This window comes from Pelodiscus sinensis, chromosome 2 (genome assembly GCF_049634645.1).
Source record: "Pelodiscus sinensis isolate JC-2024 chromosome 2, ASM4963464v1, whole genome shotgun sequence".
NCBI classification, from domain to species: domain Eukaryota; kingdom Metazoa; phylum Chordata; order Testudines; family Trionychidae; genus Pelodiscus; species Pelodiscus sinensis.
Genome location: NC_134712.1, coordinates 29,010,801 through 29,027,631, shown reverse-complemented (window position 1 = coordinate 29,027,631; position 16,831 = coordinate 29,010,801). Strand labels below are relative to the sequence as shown.

Sequence of the window (16,831 nt, the reverse complement as noted above, 5' to 3'; positions counted from 1 at the left end):
CCCCCCGCTCTGCCCTGCCACCGTCCCAACTGCCCCCCCCGGCTCTGCCCTGCCACAGCCCCGACTGCCCCCCCGGCTCTGCCCTGCTACAGCCCCGACTGCCCCCCCGGCTCTGCCCTGCCACAGCCCCAACTGCCCCCCCTGCTCTGCCCTGCCACAGCCCCAACTGCCCCCCTGGCTCTGCCCTGCCACAGCCCCAACTGCCCCCCCGGCTCTGCCCTGCCACAGCCCCAACTGCCCCCCCTGCTCTGCCCTGCCACAGCCCCAACTGCCCCCCCGGCTCTGCCCTGCCACAGCCCCAACTGCCCCCCCTGCTCTGCCCTGCCACAGCCCCAACTGCCCCCCCTGCTCTGCCCTACTACAGCCCCAAATGCCCCCCTGCTCTGCCCTGCCACAGCCCCAACTGCCCCCCCGGCTCTGCCCTGCTACAGCCCCAACTGCCCCCTCCGGCTCTGCCCTGCTACAGTCCCAACTGCCCCCTCCGGCTCTGCCCTGCTACAGCCCAGCAACCCCCCGGCTCCACCCTGCAACAGCCCCAACTGCCCCCTGGCTCTGCCCTACTACAGTCCCAACTGCCCCCTGGCTTTGCCCTACTACAGCCCGGAAACCCCCCTGCTCTGCTCTGCTATAGCCCCAACTGCCTTCCGGATCTGCCCTACTATAGCCTGGCAACCCCCCTGCTCTGCCCTGCTACAGTCCCAACTACTCCCCAGCTCTGCCCTGCTACAGCCCCAACTGCCCCCCAGCTCCATCCTACTACAGCCCCACAACCTCATTCCTGCTCCGCGCTGACACCCCCACAAGCCCTTCTCCGCTTCAGCTCCGCAACCTCCCCCCTCCAGCTCTGCCTTGCTTCAGCCTTGCCAACCCTCACTGGCCTTGCCCTGCTCTGCTACCCCCCTTCCCTCGCTCTGCTGCACACTCGCGACCCCCGCCCCCGGCTCTGCCCTGCTACAGCCCTGCCAACCCCCTACTGGCACTGCCCTACAGCCCCTGCAAACCCTCCTGGCTACCTATAGTTGACTCTGCTACCACCCCAACAATGCCCCTACAGCCTCTGCTACCCCCAATCCAGAATGCCCTACAGACCTCTGCTACACTCCCCTCCCCCCCACTGGCACTGCTCTTTAGCACCTGCTGCCCCACTGGTATTGCCTTGCAGCCCCCTATTAGCCCACCCCATCTGGAGTGCCCTGCAGCCCCTTGCTTCTACCTCCCCTGGCACTGCCCTTGGCCCCTCTCTGCTCCCCCAAAGGCACTGCCATATGATCCTTGCTACCCCCCCAACATACCCACTGTTACTGCCATATAGCCTCCCCACCCTCACTGACATATCTACTAACACTGCCCAACAGCCCCCTCCCCACCCTCAATGGCACTAGTCCTTCTTGGTCCCCACTGGCACTGCCCCATTTCCTCCTTTTACCTCCCTGAGATACTCACTGGCACTGCCCCTTCTCTGTACTCCACTGCTATATCCTCTAGCACTACTCTATACCCTCACTTCCCCAGACATCCCCACTGCCAGTGCAGTATAGCCCCATCCCTGCCCTGTCCCCCCAATGACAGAACCACTATCTCTTCCCTATAGCCCCTGCTCTGTACTTCCACTGATGTACCCTGTCACTTCCACCCCCTTCTCATTTCACCATTAACAGACCCCCATCACTGCTCTATGTTCCATAACTGTACCCGTCACTGTCCCTGTTGTGTATCCCCCCATTACTCTCAAATAGCAGCATGAAAATAAATCTAGCTGCTTCCTCTGTGCCCAACACATATGGATCTTTTTGCCATCCAGACACGTGAGTGCCGCATAACAGTGAATCTGTGTATCATATGATCTATGATTTATCCACAGTCACTGCTGCTTATGCCTCCATTTCATTCTCACATGTGTATGCACTGACTCTAGTTATTCACAATCAGTACACTATAGTTGCAAAAACAACAAGGAGTCATGTAGCACTTTAGAGACTAACAAGTTTATTTGGGCATATGCTTTTATGGGTAAAAACCTACAGCCCCTGCTAGCCCTCTGTCAGCCGACGGTCAGGGCAGTGAGTCCCTTATTACCGGCTGAAGTTCTTTTAAATTGTGCTTGGTTCTGTTACAGCAACTGAAGGAGTCAGGTTAAAGCTTAAACAGTTACTATTTATTGTTACAGGGTAAACTTAGTTGTTAAATGCTACTACTGTGTTACAGATAACACAGACACTACAAAGGACAGGACAGAAATTACACTAATAAGACTTACAGGTACCATGAAACCCTTTGGTTCTCTGAGCTCTTATTAAATGCATGCAAAATAGACACATAGCAGGTATATATTCTCACCCCTGCGTTCCAGACTTGGCGTGGCCAGCGTCTTTCTCTCAATCCCTCGGGAAGAAGTAGGGCGAGGTTGGGCGTCCCACAGACCTCGGGAGACAATCAATACCTGCCAGCAGGTATAGATGATTGGAGCTCAAATAGGGTGGGCTGCTGAACCTCTTTTTATACCCCTTGGGTCATGTAGGCTTCTTCCTGGGCTCAAGTGGCCATTAAGGAAAAATGGCTTTGAATGCCAAGTTTCCCACGAAGGGTGCAAAGCATAATTCACACCTGGGAAAATGCAGACAATGGGCACCTCTGGTATGTGATGGGCGAAGATTCCTCTCTGGGACAGTGCAGGCGTGTCAATTACTGGTACTAGCCATCAGGGCGACGGGAGGCCCCGGGTCGTCAGCTAGCCCATTTACTGTCTGGTTTCTGTTTATGGTAGAGTCAGGGACAGGCAGCAAACCTGTGTTCCCAGGGCATCAAAGGCTGACTGCCTTTCTCTTGCTCTCTGGGGGGGGGAAAAACAAAATGGGGCTCGTGGAAAAACAAGATGGGGTTTTTGTGTCTGGCTACATTCCACCCCCTTGACACGCCTCACTATGTCTCAGAACGCAAGATGGCGGTGATGCCAGCACCTTTTGCCCTTCTTGGAGGAAGCTAAAATCGCCCTATCAGCAGGGTCTGATCAGATAATTTGGATCAAGGGATTGATTAGGATCACTTCCCAACGCCATATACCAGATTTGTGCAGAGGAGGTAGCAGTGTACACAAAATGCAAGCAATTACAACAAGTAAAATGGTTCATATAGTATTTACAATAGAGTGAAGGAAGGGAGTTAACGAAAGTCCTAGGTGTTGGGCTAGACAATCTAGCCATGAGGCTTTACATTTTTAGTTACAGCATGTCTTATCCCATACCGTTTGTTGCCACTTCCCTTGCCTCCCCCCTTAATCTCCCCCCAGAGTTATTTAGAGGATTGCGGTAGTCGCTGTCATCGAACCATACCGGTCCCCATCGGAAGATGTCACTTTGTTTCACCAGTCATTTGGGCTGAGAGGGACAAACTCGATTCCCAGTCCAGTAGAGGAGTTAAGTAAGATGTTTTGGTACAGCAGTAGCAGTTGGGATGAGGAAGAAGACCATGGCGAGTTGGAGTACCATGTCTTATTTCAATAGTCTGTAACTAACACCAGTGGTTGCAAGCACAACAGCAAGCGGTATATATATACAAAAAGTTTATGGTGGTTTCCCGGATTCACACCAGCACTGGGAGGGATCCATCCCACTGGAGCACTGTTCAGGGATATTGCCTCAGTTTCCTGTAATAAAACATAAGGTTTGCCGGTCTTGGATACAATCCAAGCCTCAGTAATGGTTATTGGTGTTAGCCCAGCATCTGCAGTGGTCCAGACTCCTTTTCCCTTATAGGAGTGCAGTAAATGGGTTTGTGTTCCCAAACTGGGGTGTTGGGACCAGGGCTATTAAGTGGTTTAGTCCCATGACTGTAAACAACCCTGTTGCCACTGGGGTTGAGTAAGCAAAAACCAATTCCTGAAACAATTTCCATTCCAGTTAAAACATACTTCCACCCTTGCTTACTGGTGGGTAGTGTACCAATATATTTTACTTGCCAGGTTGCCCATAGTATTTTTCCATCTCTTAGCCTAGCAAATCATTGCCTTTCTGTTAAATGTTTCTGAGTTCAGCACATAGGGTGCAAGCTTGTACCAGAGCTCTGGCTTGTTTGTGGGTGATAGGCCACCCCCTGGCATGTGCCTGCCGCACCAGCTCTCTGTGTGTCCCAAGGTTTTATGTAGCCAAATGTACAGGCGTTCCCAATCCACCTGGGCAGCAAAAATTTGTACTGCTGCATTTGCTAGGTTATTTAGCTATGCAGCTAGAGTATTATTCTTTTGGACACATGACTTATGCTTAAGGCATGTGGGGTTGCATGCTGGTATATCCATTTCCAATATTCCAATCTCCAAACAGGTTTTCCTATTTCCCAGTTATTATTCTTCCAATTAGTTATCCACTGGGTGGCTCCAGCCCATACAGCATAGGAGTTAGTGTAGATGGTACTGGCCCCTGCCTCACAAGCTAATTGATTGCTGCCAGCTCTGCAAGCTGAGCTGTTCCTTCTATGTTTGTGGACAGGGGTGCAGTGGATGTGTCTGCTGAAACAGCAACAGCCTTCCCTGTCCACTTTCCTTTGAAATAACCAGGCAGCCTGTATTTACATATAATGTTGAATTTAAAAGCAAGCCAAAAGTGTTATCAACTCAGCCTTGAAAGAGACAGTTAAGTTTCAAAGCTTGAATTTCTAAACTAATAATTTGGTTTCTAGAAAGTTAAATGTCCTTAAGAGTTGAATGCCCAACAGAAGCACTAACCAATTTGTGCCTTGTTTGTTTGCAATTTTAAGCAAGAGGACATTATCCAAAACAAAATAAAACTAGTTAATTTGAAATCCACAAAATAGAGTTACAATATATAGAGCTCATTCCTTTATGCAGTTAACCAATTAAGTTTTAGTAGAATCCTTAATTTTCCTTTGCAGATTTAACAAAGGTGTCCATAGACAAAATGTTTACATTTGATTGTTTCTTTGCATAGATGGTTTGCACATTGTTAAGAGGCTGCAAAGAAACAAGGTGTCATTTTAAAACAAGATTTCCCTTCACATATTACAACCACCACTTAGTTCCTTCCACACTCCCATGGAGTCCACCTTTTATCTTCACATTTCCTTAAATCACTTGCTTTGTCCTTTCAAAGAAAATGTCTCATTCCTAGTAACTTTCCAATGTCTGCTCTACTTTCCTTATTCCTGCTAAATGACTTTTCCCAATGAGACAGGTTTGTCTACTATTAATTTGGTAAGGAGGGTGAGCTTGTTTACTAAGCCTCATGCCTCCTGGTCCTTTTCTTAAGCATATTCCTGAGGGAAGAAAAACAAAAAAAAAGTAAATCTGAGAGTTGCTTTAACTCTCAGCACCCATCCTTAAGGGAATCTAGCTTTGTCTGGGTACTGAGGGACATGCATTTCTACCTCTCTACCTCTGCAGCAGAGGCTTTTACAATTTTCCAGTTTTATGTTTGCATTCTTATTTAGTCAGTTTGGAAGAACACCTCATTACAGGTTTTCCATAGAAGTTAAGCTGCAGCTGTTTCCCTCTTCATTGGAGTTGAGGGTTTACATATGCACAAGTAGTTAGCCAATTTGCCTTGTAGGTCTGAAATTGTATGGACAAGCAGTTAACACTTGATCAGACCAAGGGCTATGCCCGAACCTTTGCAAGATTTTGTTCGAAAGGAGTAACATCTTTTACAAATGCCAATTTCTCAGTCTTCTGTCTGCCTTCTCAAAAGACTGCTTACATTTAAACTTTTCCTAGTATACCCAACCTCGTATTGGGACTAAAATAGCAATACCAATACCTCCTTTTCTTTCTTTCTGGAGGGCTACAATTTGAACTTTCTGATCTCAGCTAGTTTGCTAATCAAACTTAGCTATTACCTGCAAAGCTCCTTTGTGCTGCCAGCTAGGGCATTTGCACCACAAAGGAAATCACAACCTGGTGTGGCTCCTGGAGCTTTCACAGCATTTTAGTCTGTTTGCAGTTTTTACTCATTCTATAGTTTACAGGAAAATGTGCAATCTTTGTTTACAACACTACTTAGCCACATTAAACTTTGCATATAGTGTAACTCTTTCTTTATGCTTACAGTTTTCCTGTACCTTCATTAAACAACTTGGACTAAAATGGTCTTACCAAACCAATTTGTTTTAAACCTACAAACAAAATTACTGGACCTTAAAACTTCATATTATTTACACTATATATATCTACACACAGATACACATACATTCTCTCTGAACCTTTCTTACACTATTTCTACATAGCTGTACAACAATTACATTCCCTTTTTATTCATTGGGGTAGTTCAGTTCCAATAGAACCCCCTCCCTTTAGAGTTCTTTTAGCAGTTTCTCTAATCAAATGTTCAGATTTGAGTCAAATTTGCCTGGATTATTTACAGACATTCCTTTGGAAAAAGGGCCCATTTTTCCTTCAGAATGACTGTAAAGAAACCACAGTTTTCTATCTACACCATTTTAGCATTTGCACAACTGCTCAATTCTCTCCATTCTCTGCAGAGTTTAAATTCTTTCTGTTTTCTTTTCTTAAAACACTTTCTTATCTCTAAAATAAAAACTGGCCTTGTTTCAGATATTACTCTTGTAAGTATGCTTAAGGATTTAGATTTCCAGTACTTACAGCCTTTTTCTCAGTTCTACCACAAGGCTTTCAATCTTATCTGTTACCTGCCTGCTTGTCTGGGCCTGATCCTGTTTTTCATTTCTGCCTGCTTGTCTGGGCCTGATCCTGTTTTCCTTGCTAAATGGAAAGTGGCTCCTTTCCACAGACTCAGGCTTTGTCCCATTCTTTAGCTTGCAGGCAGTTCTATACTTACAGAACTGCACCCACAAAGCCTCAGGATTTCCCCAATCCTTTCCTAACATTTCTCTATCCCATTTTGGGTTGCCCCAACCTTTCTGGGCAAACCCTTTCTTTATACCACTAAAATCCATGTCTATCATGACAGGCTTCATGTTGCTGTATGTGAACCAATAGCACAATCCTGCCGACTACGCCAATTCTGTCAGCCGACGGTCAGGGCAGTGAGTCCCTTATTACCGGCTGAAGTTCTTTTAAATTGTGCTTGGTTCTGTTACAGCAACTGAAGGAGTCAGGTTAAAGCTTAAACAGTTACTATTTATTGTTACAGGGTAAACTTAGTTGTTAAATGCTACTACTGTGTTACAGATAACACAGACACTACAAAGGACAGGACAGAAATTACACTAATAAGACTTACAGGTACCATGAAACCCTTTGGTTCTCTGAGCTCTTATTAAATGCATGCAAAATAGACACATAGCAGGTATATATTCTCACCCCTGCGTTCCAGACTTGGCGTGGCCAGCGTCTTTCTCTCAATCCCTCGGGAAGAAGTAGGGCGAGGTTGGGCGTCCCACAGACCTCGGGAGACAATCAATACCTGCCAGCAGGTATAGATGATTGGAGCTCAAATAGGGTGGGCTGCTGAACCTCTTTTTATACCCCTTGGGTCATGTAGGCTTCTTCCTGGGCTCAAGTGGCCATTAAGGAAAAATGGCTTTGAATGCCAAGTTTCCCACGAAGGGTGCAAAGCATAATTCACACCTGGGAAAATGCAGACAATGGGCACCTCTGGTATGTGATGGGCGAAGATTCCTCTCTGGGACAGTGCAGGCGTGTCAATTACTGGTACTAGCCATCAGGGCGACGGGAGGCCCCGGGTCGTCAGCTAGCCCATTTACTGTCTGGTTTCTGTTTATGGTAGAGTCAGGGACAGGCAGCAAACCTGTGTTCCCAGGGCATCAAAGGCTGACTGCCTTTCTCTTGCTCTCTGGGGGGGGGAAAAACAAAATGGGGCTCGTGGAAAAACAAGATGGGGTTTTTGTGTCTGGCTACACCCTCATCCAGAGTGCAACATGCATCTGACAAAGTGGTTTTTCTCCATGGAAGATTATGCTCATAGGACACCTCATTGTTTTTACAAATACAGACTAACCCAGCTACCTCTGAGGCTTGATGCTATAGTTGCACAGTTGTAGCTTTTTGAAAAATCAAAGAGCACTCTGAAACAAACTTTTCATAATAAAATAGAAGAACAGTTTCACAATACATGCCTTTAATTATGTATTATTTCCTTCTCTACATTAGTAGAGGTATCACCACATAATTAAAAGTTACAATTGGTTCCTAAATACTGTTATAAGTCACTCCCGTCACCAACACACAAAACCTAAAGGAATCATCACTGACGGAACGCTACACACATAGGCTACGTCTAGACTGGCATGATTTTCCACAAATGCTTCTAATGGAAAAGTTTTTCTGTTAAAAGCATTTGTGGAAAAGAGCGTCTAGATAGGCACGGATGCTTTTGCGCAAAAGCACTTTTTGCGGAAAAGCGTCCGTGCCAATCTAGACGTGGTTTTGTACAAGAAAGCCCCGATCGCCATTTTTGCCATCGGGGCTTTTTTGCGTAAAACAGTTTTTACCTGTCTACACTAGCCCTCTTGTGCAAAAGCATTTGTGCAAGAGGGCTTTTTCCCGAGCGGGAGCATCATAGTATTTGAGCAAGAACACTGACAATCTTACATTAGATTGGTAAGTCTTTGCAGGATCAGGGTCATGTTTTGTGTTTGTCTCCATCTATCTTTAAAGAAAAATATCCTTCTATGAAGCTGGTAACCATTTTAATCTAGCTCAGGAATCCTGTATGTGTCTCTCCCCAGTATTAATGCTTTGTATTAACTAATCTTCACAATAGGGAGCTGTGAGTCTCCCCACAGGGTTATCCTTAGGATTTATGGGGCTGTATGCAGTACTACAAAACTAGTGCTTCTGTTTTTGATGGCAGCCAGGGGGATGGATGATTTTTTAGAGATGTGATTTTATAATAATCCACAACACACTAATGAAATATTTTTAAAGCAAATTTTAAACTAAGGTCCTGTAGACTAACAGTAAATTCAGAAACTGACAGTAGTATATACCTTGAGTTGGCAAATGCCTTCATTACCACTTGAATGCTCTTTCATGGGTTTAGTGTTGTGCTAATGGCTCTGGCAGGCTTTTTCACTTTTCAGTTAATTAGATCTTCTCAGGAGGAAACAGAGCCACAGAGCAGGGACAAGAAGAGGCCAGTAGGTGAACATTAAGACTCAATGGTGCCTCAAATTTTGGTGTGCCCTACACAGCCGCATATTTTGTGAGTGAGTAAGAACTGCCCTCTCTTCCCAATGCCAGTGGGGCTTTCCTCACAAAGAAATTTGTTAAAGTAATGCTCCAGGTTATATTTTTGTGACTGCAGTATACTCCAAACACTGTCAATTCTCTGCTGTTGCCAAGGTGTGTAATTCACCACTTCAGCAGAGTTATCTCAATTTAAACAAGGCAAAGTTCTGGCCCAATGTCTGGGATTTTAATTTTTAGTTAAAAATAAAGAGAAGTGATGTGTTTAAAGTGTGAAGTTAACTTTTATTTTAAGTTTTTACTTTATTAAAAAGGATTTTTTTGAGAGAATGCAGAAAAATCATCCATTTTCAAACAGCTCTACATATTTTAGAGTGTCTCTGTCTGTGAGTCTGTTTGTTTAAGAACTCCTCCTAAACCATAAGAGCTAGGACCACCAAATTTCGTATGCAGCTTCCTCTTATCCTTACTTAAAGTAAGGACAGGGTTTGGTTGTGCCAAGAGAACAGGAAGCCCCAGGAAAGGGACAGTTTTCCATAGCATGCAAAGGGAGGGGCTGCTTTCGCAAGTATGGAATATGAGAGTGGCCAGAGGGTGCGGCAAGCCTGCAGGGAAGAACTATCCAGTAGTCTGTCCACTGGGGTAGCTGAACCACTAAGGGAATGTCTAGCACAGTTGGGCTCTGCCATCTTGCCTGCCAGCACACCAAGTAAGTAGCCCTCATCCCCCAACCTTTTTCATTCTTCCCAGTCTTTGGCCACAGCACCAGAGGGAAGGGAGAAAACAGGCCCCTGGCTGCTAGAGAGGTCTGGTAGGGAGATCAGGCCCCAGGTGGTCTAGTGAGTAATTAGGGGGTAGGTGGGTGGAGAACAGGCCATGGGTCAGTGGGGTGTGTGTGGCCTGTGATAAGAGAGAATAGGCCTTGGGTGAGTGGGCAGGTGGCCCTGAGGGTGGGGGTGTATTGGGTAATTAGAGGGGAGAGAATATGCCCTGGCCCCCAGCCTGCACCTTCCCCCCATCACCGGGCAAAGCCAGGTAAGTCTGCTAATATACCAATAAAATAAAGCAGGAATGTTTCAATGAAATGAGAGAATCAAGATTGCATTTTGCTTAGGAATGCCAGGGATCAAGCACAGCAGGGCTTTTCTTCCTTGCAAAAGACTCAAGGAGTAGGACTAGTTTTCATTCCCTCAGAACATCAGCTGCTTCTTCTCACTTGCACATGGGCAGCCAGCACAACAGGTTTAGTGGTTTAATAGTCTCCCAGGCAATCATTTTGTAACTCACATCTAGTGGGTATGGTTCATTGTCCCATGTAGTGGCACTTAGACAACTTACAGAGTGAGATAAGAACAAGTGAGCTCTACAGCCTTAGCTGAGACCCAGCTGGCTTTATAGTTCAAGCTGTAAAGGCTCAAACACTAAGGCTGTCTCTAAACTGGCATGATTTTCTGCAAATGCTTTTAACAGAAAAGTTTTTCTGTTAAAAGCATTTGCAGAAAAGAGCATCTAGATTGGCACGGATGCTTTTACGCAAAAGCACTCTTTGTGGAAAAGTGTCCATGCCAATCTAGACACGGTTTTGCGCAAGAAAGCCCCGATCTCCATTTTTGCCATCAGGGCTTTTTTGCGCAAAACAGTTTTTACCTGTCTACACTGGCCCTCTTGCACAAAAGTATTTGTGCAAGAGGGCTTTTTCCTGAGTGGGAGCATCATAGTATTTGCGCAAGAGCACTGACAATCTTACATTAGATTGTCAGTGTTCTTACGGAAATTCAAGCAGCCAGTGTAGACAGCTGGCAAGTTTTTCCACAAAAGCGTTTGCTTTTGCAGAAAAACTTGCCAGTCTAGACGCAGCCTAAGGCTGTGTCTACATTGGCATGATCTTTCACAAATATTCTTTAGCGCAAGAGAGTGTCTACACTGGCATGTGCCTTTGCGCAAGAAATGTGCTTTTGTGCAAGAGCATCCGTGCCAGTGTAGACACTGTCTTGCACAAGAAAGCTCTGATGGCCATTTTAGCAGTCAGGCTTTCTTGTGCAAGTAATTCATGTTGCCTGTCTATAGTGGCTTCTTGTGCAAGAACAGTTGCGCAAGAGACTTTATTCCTGAACGGGAGCATCATAGTTCTTGCGCAAGAAGCACTGATTTCACACATTAGAACGTTAGTGTTCTTGCGCAAGAACTCCCCTCCATTGTAGACAGACAGCAAGTTTTTGTGCAAAATCATTCCAGTGTAGACGTAGCCTAAGCTGTAGAGGTCCCAGGCTGAGTTCTGCTAACAGCATTATTTTTTTATGGGGCAAAACCCATGCCTTGCTGAACTCAATGGCAAAACATCCATTAGGCATTAATAGACAAAGACCTCCCCATTAGAATTTAAAAACTCTACATCCGTGTACATGGCAAATTTCTGGAGCTATTGGGCTTGTAGAATGATGGGTACATTTGCCAAACTTCTACTTTGAACCAAGTCTATTTGATTTAAAGCTCTTAACTCTGATTCAGGGTAGAGTGACATAATACTATACTGTGATGCAATAAATGTTTAGAACAGTGTTTCTTAAACTTTTTGGCTATGTCTGCACTGGCTGCTTCTTACACAAGAACTGTTTTGCGGAAGAGTTCTTGTGCAAAAAGTCTTCCACAAGAGTGCATCTACACTGGCATATGCATTTGCACAAGAGATGTGCTTTTGCGCAAGAGTGTCTATGACAGTGTGGATGCTCCCTTGTGCAAGAAAGCTCTGATGGCTAGTTTAGCCATAGGAGTTTCTTGCTCAAGAAATTCATGTTGCCTGTCTACACTGCCCTCTTGCGCAAGAGGGCTTATTCCTCATGGGGAGAGGAATAACTATTCTGGAAGAAGCCCTGTTTTCCGACACTGTACTGTAAATTTACTTGCACAAGAATGCGTGTGCAGTGTAGACACCTGGCAAGTTTTTGCACAAGAACAGCTGTTCTTGCGCAAGAAGCTGCAAGTGTAGATGTAGCCTTTAAGACTGAGGAACACCAGGGTGTTTGGCCAGGAGGGAGGGTAAAGAAGGGTCTCGGAGCAGGATGTCTGGCCAGGAGGAAGGATAGAGGAGGGGTCTTGGGGCAGGGTGTCAGAGCAAGCTGGGAATGTGGGGTTTTGGCAGGGGGAGGGGCGTGAGGAAGGTTTGGGTGCAGGAGGGGGGCTTACCTGGCTTGGCACCCTGCTGCAGCAGGGAAAGCCTCCAGGGAGCATGCTCTTGTTCCTCTGGGTGGGGGTGTGTGTGTGGAGAGCTCAGTCCTCCCCCCTCCACCCATGCAGCGGGGAGCACAGTGCAGCTGCAGCACCAGGCCAGGCTTCCTGCTGGCACAGCGGGGGGTGGGATGAGACAGTAGAAACCCCAACCGTCCCTGCCAGATTAAACTCTGCCACTTTCCCAACAGGATTGGGAGTGGTGCAGGGGAGAGAGAGTAGAAGCGCATGGGGGGGCAGCAGAGCCCAAGCGCACCCTGGGGGGTGGGGGCGAGCGGCAGAGCCTGAGCCGGGTTCCCCACCGGCTGCAGTTTTAAAACACTGAGGTCTGGGAACGGCTCCTCAGCTCCAGTCACCCGTCCCCCTCCCAGCAGCAGTGGCCGCTGTAAAAGCTGCATACACAGAGGAGGAGGAGGCTGCGCAGCACCAGAGGCCTCATGGGACAGGAGCCATCCTGCGGGCTGGGAGAGGAGGGGGGACAGCTGCAGCCACAGCGGGAGCTGTCTATGGGCTCTGCAGGGGGCAGGGGAACAGAATTTTTTTGTTCTCTCTTCAGCACACCTCTGACTGCCTCATGGCACCCTGGTGTGCCATGGAACACAGTTTAAGAAATGCTGGTTTAGAACAATACCATTGTGTTTGACTTGCCATCCTGCAAAAGGCCCCACATTAGATTTCACTAATGTGATGCCTTTTATCAAATAAATTAATTTCATTTTTCTGGGAGTCAGAAAAGAAACATTTTGTTCCTGCTGAAATTGCAGAGTCTCTTCCCAATATGGCTGTTGTGAGAGTTGAACATTTGCTGCAGGATGAAACCAGGTGCTATCAAAACCTCATTAATTCAATATTGAACTGAATTCCTTTTAATTTGGAGTTCTCATATTTAAGGCTGTGTTTTTCTTATTGGCAGCATTGGGTGGCTTTTTTAAAGAGATGAGTGATCACCACACTGCAAATTGCTTGGATTTATACCACAGTATATGAAATCATAATATTGCCTTGTACTTTGATCATATAAACTTAATTATCTTCTCATTTACTCTTGTGTAACTCAGGAGTAACTCTATTGAAATAAAACTGTCTCTAAGTGGCCATATATGGTTCAATGCATTTCCAAGTATTTAAGATATTTTTGATACCATATGTTAGCCTGGAATTGGAGGTCCTATAACAAAGCATTGGTTTCAATGGTGAAATTGTGAATTCTGAATTTTCTACATGCATCCAAACTATCTGATTGTTAGAAACGATATCCAGGCAAAACTTCCATTGACTTCAGTAGGGGGTCAGGATTTCACCCCTTATTTATTAGATTTTTTTTGTTTCTGATTTGTTACTGCCTTGCACCTAGTACAGTCAGTCATGATGTGAGTATACAGCACCAAATGACAATGGCAGCATTTTAAACCCACTTCATATTCACTTAGCACAGCTACAAATAGGCTTCGAAAGGTGTAAGGCTGTGGAGAATCAGAGCTTACAGACGGGCTTGGGCTAACTGATACAGGATTATTCCTGCTGCCACTGGACAGTGGTTTTATCCTCAAAGTCAATGAGAATAGGTTAATATTTGAGTAAGACTGAGAAAACTAGTTCTCCTGCGGAACCTTGTGAGCAATGCTGTAAGTAACAAGAAGAGTCAATGTGTTGTAGCAATGATGAAGAGTTCAGAAATCAAGAGTAGTCATTTTTTGAACTCGCTATTTGGAAACCAATGTGGCTTTCCAAGTAAAAATAAAATGATTTGAAAGAGCTTGTGAAAGGTGTTCCCATAACTCAGTTCCTCAAGATCTCAGACATGTATGTCAGAGTTGTCCTGAATATCACTGCTGCCCTGAATCAAGGGAAAAAGACTAAACATATGGATATTTAAAAACAAACCAAAAAATGCCAAAGTCACAATATCTGTGATTCCCGTTATATGCTTGATTATGTCCAACCTTAATCGTGTCAGAAACCCAGAGTAGCTTCATTAACTTGGAAAAAAAATACTGGTTAGATTCACTGCTGAAGCTGACATCCTATCAGTGTAGTGAGAGACGATGCTATTCTGAAGGTTATTCCGGTAATCTGTTCTCCCAACGCCAGCATTCCTTGGCATAACTTTTGGGCCACACTAGTCTACACCACCCAGCAACAGGTCCCTAGGGGCCTGTCACCTGATGATAGCTGGAACAAAGGCATAATCCAGACATGCTCCTTCTGTCCCTATGCGAAGACCAGGATGGGGAGGAGCATGGGACTTAGTTACAGTAACAGTTTTATTCTAGAAAAAAAGTGCATCCCTTTCTGGGGACCAGCCAGATTTCTGACCCTTAGGGCTGGCAAAGTGGCACAAATTTGTCAGAAGATTTGAGAAGGAAGGGACTGGCTCAGACTGTGTAAAAGTGAGGTAAGGGAGAGAGGAATCAGGCTGCAGATAGGAAACATGCTTTTCCCACCTTTGAACTCCATATGCAATCTCAACTTCCTTCCTCAAACCATAGCTGGGCAGGTGGCTTTGCAGAGCAGTCCATGCACAAGAACAGTTTTCCTTTGAAAGCAAGAGCTGACAGCATGCACACCAACTGCCGCTACACTCATATAACTGGCTACTGCTGTGTAATTGTAAGGATACTGGGCTGGCATTAGATAAGCCAACTCTTGAGAGAACTGCAATCTAGTGCAAAAATAAATCACCTGAATGTTTTGGATCCCAATCTTCCTTCCTTTTTAGTATACTCCAAAAAGAGCTTTATTTGAATTTTCGAAGTCTAGTAACACCTTAATGCTCTCAAAGGGTACTTCTATACAGCAGTGTTATTTCGAAATAGATGACATTATTCAGAAATAACGTAGTGTGTTTCTACACTTATAAGCCGTTATTTTGAAATAATGTTGAGCTGGAGGATTTCTTACTCTGACTCCTGTAACCCTCATTTCATGAGGTATAAGGGAAGTCAAAGGAAGAGTGTTCTTTCTTCGACTTCCTGCTGTGCGGACAGTGCCAAAAACTGAATTAAGCTATTTCGAATTAAGCTACGCAATTGACATAGCTGAAATTATGTAGCTTAATTCAACTTTAGCCCTGCTGTGTAGATGTACCCAAAGTCCCAAAAGATATACACAAAGTAGGCAGTAATTCATGATTCAAGAATGTCTGCTTATGCCTATCATCAGTGATGGCTAAGCAATTGCTTAGGGCCCTGGGTAGTTCTAAGAGTTCTGCTATTATTAGTATACATGTATGTGTGTGTGGGAGGGGGGGAGGGGAACATATTCCTATTTAGGACCTCCAATGGGCTAGCCCTGGATAAAGCATTACATCACGAACTCTGCAAGCTGGGGGTGAGGGGTTGTCCTTTCTCCTGTATAACTCAATGAAGGTGATGCATAAATATCAAGGAGGGGGTTAATCTAATTAACATACGGATAGAATTTGTCGCTCTAATGGGAAGGTTGCTGATCAACCAGTGCTCAATACCAGAAATAGAGGCATTACCTTTTTTATTCAAAGGGAAAAGAGCAATAAAACAAACATTGTGCAATGGGCCAATATAAACACAACTCTTCAAAACTAAAACCACATTCCGTGATTTACAGCCCGCTAATCAGGGAACAAGAATAAATCATTTGTCTTTTTGTCCAGTCAAAATGGAACTATACACATTTTAAATAGATGCAGCTATCTGCTGACTGATTATGCTCTGGACTATTTGTTTCCCCGGCTCTTAAGTCAATTACTTCCTGATGGAATATACTGGTTAATGCTGAAGTTAGGTACAAAACTCTTTGGTCCCCAGATAACTTTGGGACTTCTTCCACTCCAAACTAACATCTCCATCCTTCTATCTCCCCATACCACTGCTGCCAGCTCCTATTTTCTGGCATCTCTGACACAAAAATCACAACTAATCCATGTGAAATTTTATTGCCAAAAATATTTTTCTTGCCCATGTAACTTTTCACACACTGATTTTCTTCACAAGTTCCTCCTACTCCAATCCAGCAGATTCAAATTCCTCATTCTTATCTGCAAGTCTGTATAGCACTCAGTTCTGGAACTAGCATTTTAGAGCATTATTCGCCACCCAGCTCTGTGAATGAGATCAACCTCAATTCCCTGGTTTACCCAATTCTGCAGCTGTTTCAGCAGCTTTCTTTATTCTGTACCTGAGGTCTTAAATGTCTTCCTGAAGCATCTCAGGAGCCAAACTCACACTGTTCATTCAAATCCTCTTCTAAATTGATGTCCACAAGAGGTAAACCTAAGAAAGATGTTATTTTATATTGTTGACATTTCTTCCAAGACTAGTGTCCCATTTCTGACACAAACATCTCCTTTCTGCTGAACAGTAGATGTCCAGTTCAATTTCCCAATAAAGAATAAGTCAGTCATAAGGAGTCTAAGAACATTCTAAATGCAACTTGTTTTATTTAGTATTTAAACATACACACTAGTCCTGGGACAGAGGTGGTCCAACAATA

At 45.1% G+C, this 16,831-nt stretch overlaps 1 long non-coding RNA gene across 1 annotated transcript in view; it reads left to right on the top strand.

Annotated features, from left to right (window-relative positions):
- Window positions 1-10,050: 10,050 nt before the first annotated feature.
- The window catches only part of LOC142826701 (uncharacterized), a 60,372-nt gene continuing 53,591 nt past the window's right edge, over window positions 10,051-16,831 (top strand). Inside the window, exon 1 of the long non-coding RNA XR_012900904.1 lies at window positions 10,051-10,171. This is a non-coding gene — a long non-coding RNA (uncharacterized LOC142826701). The remainder of the gene's footprint in view (window positions 10,172-16,831) is intronic.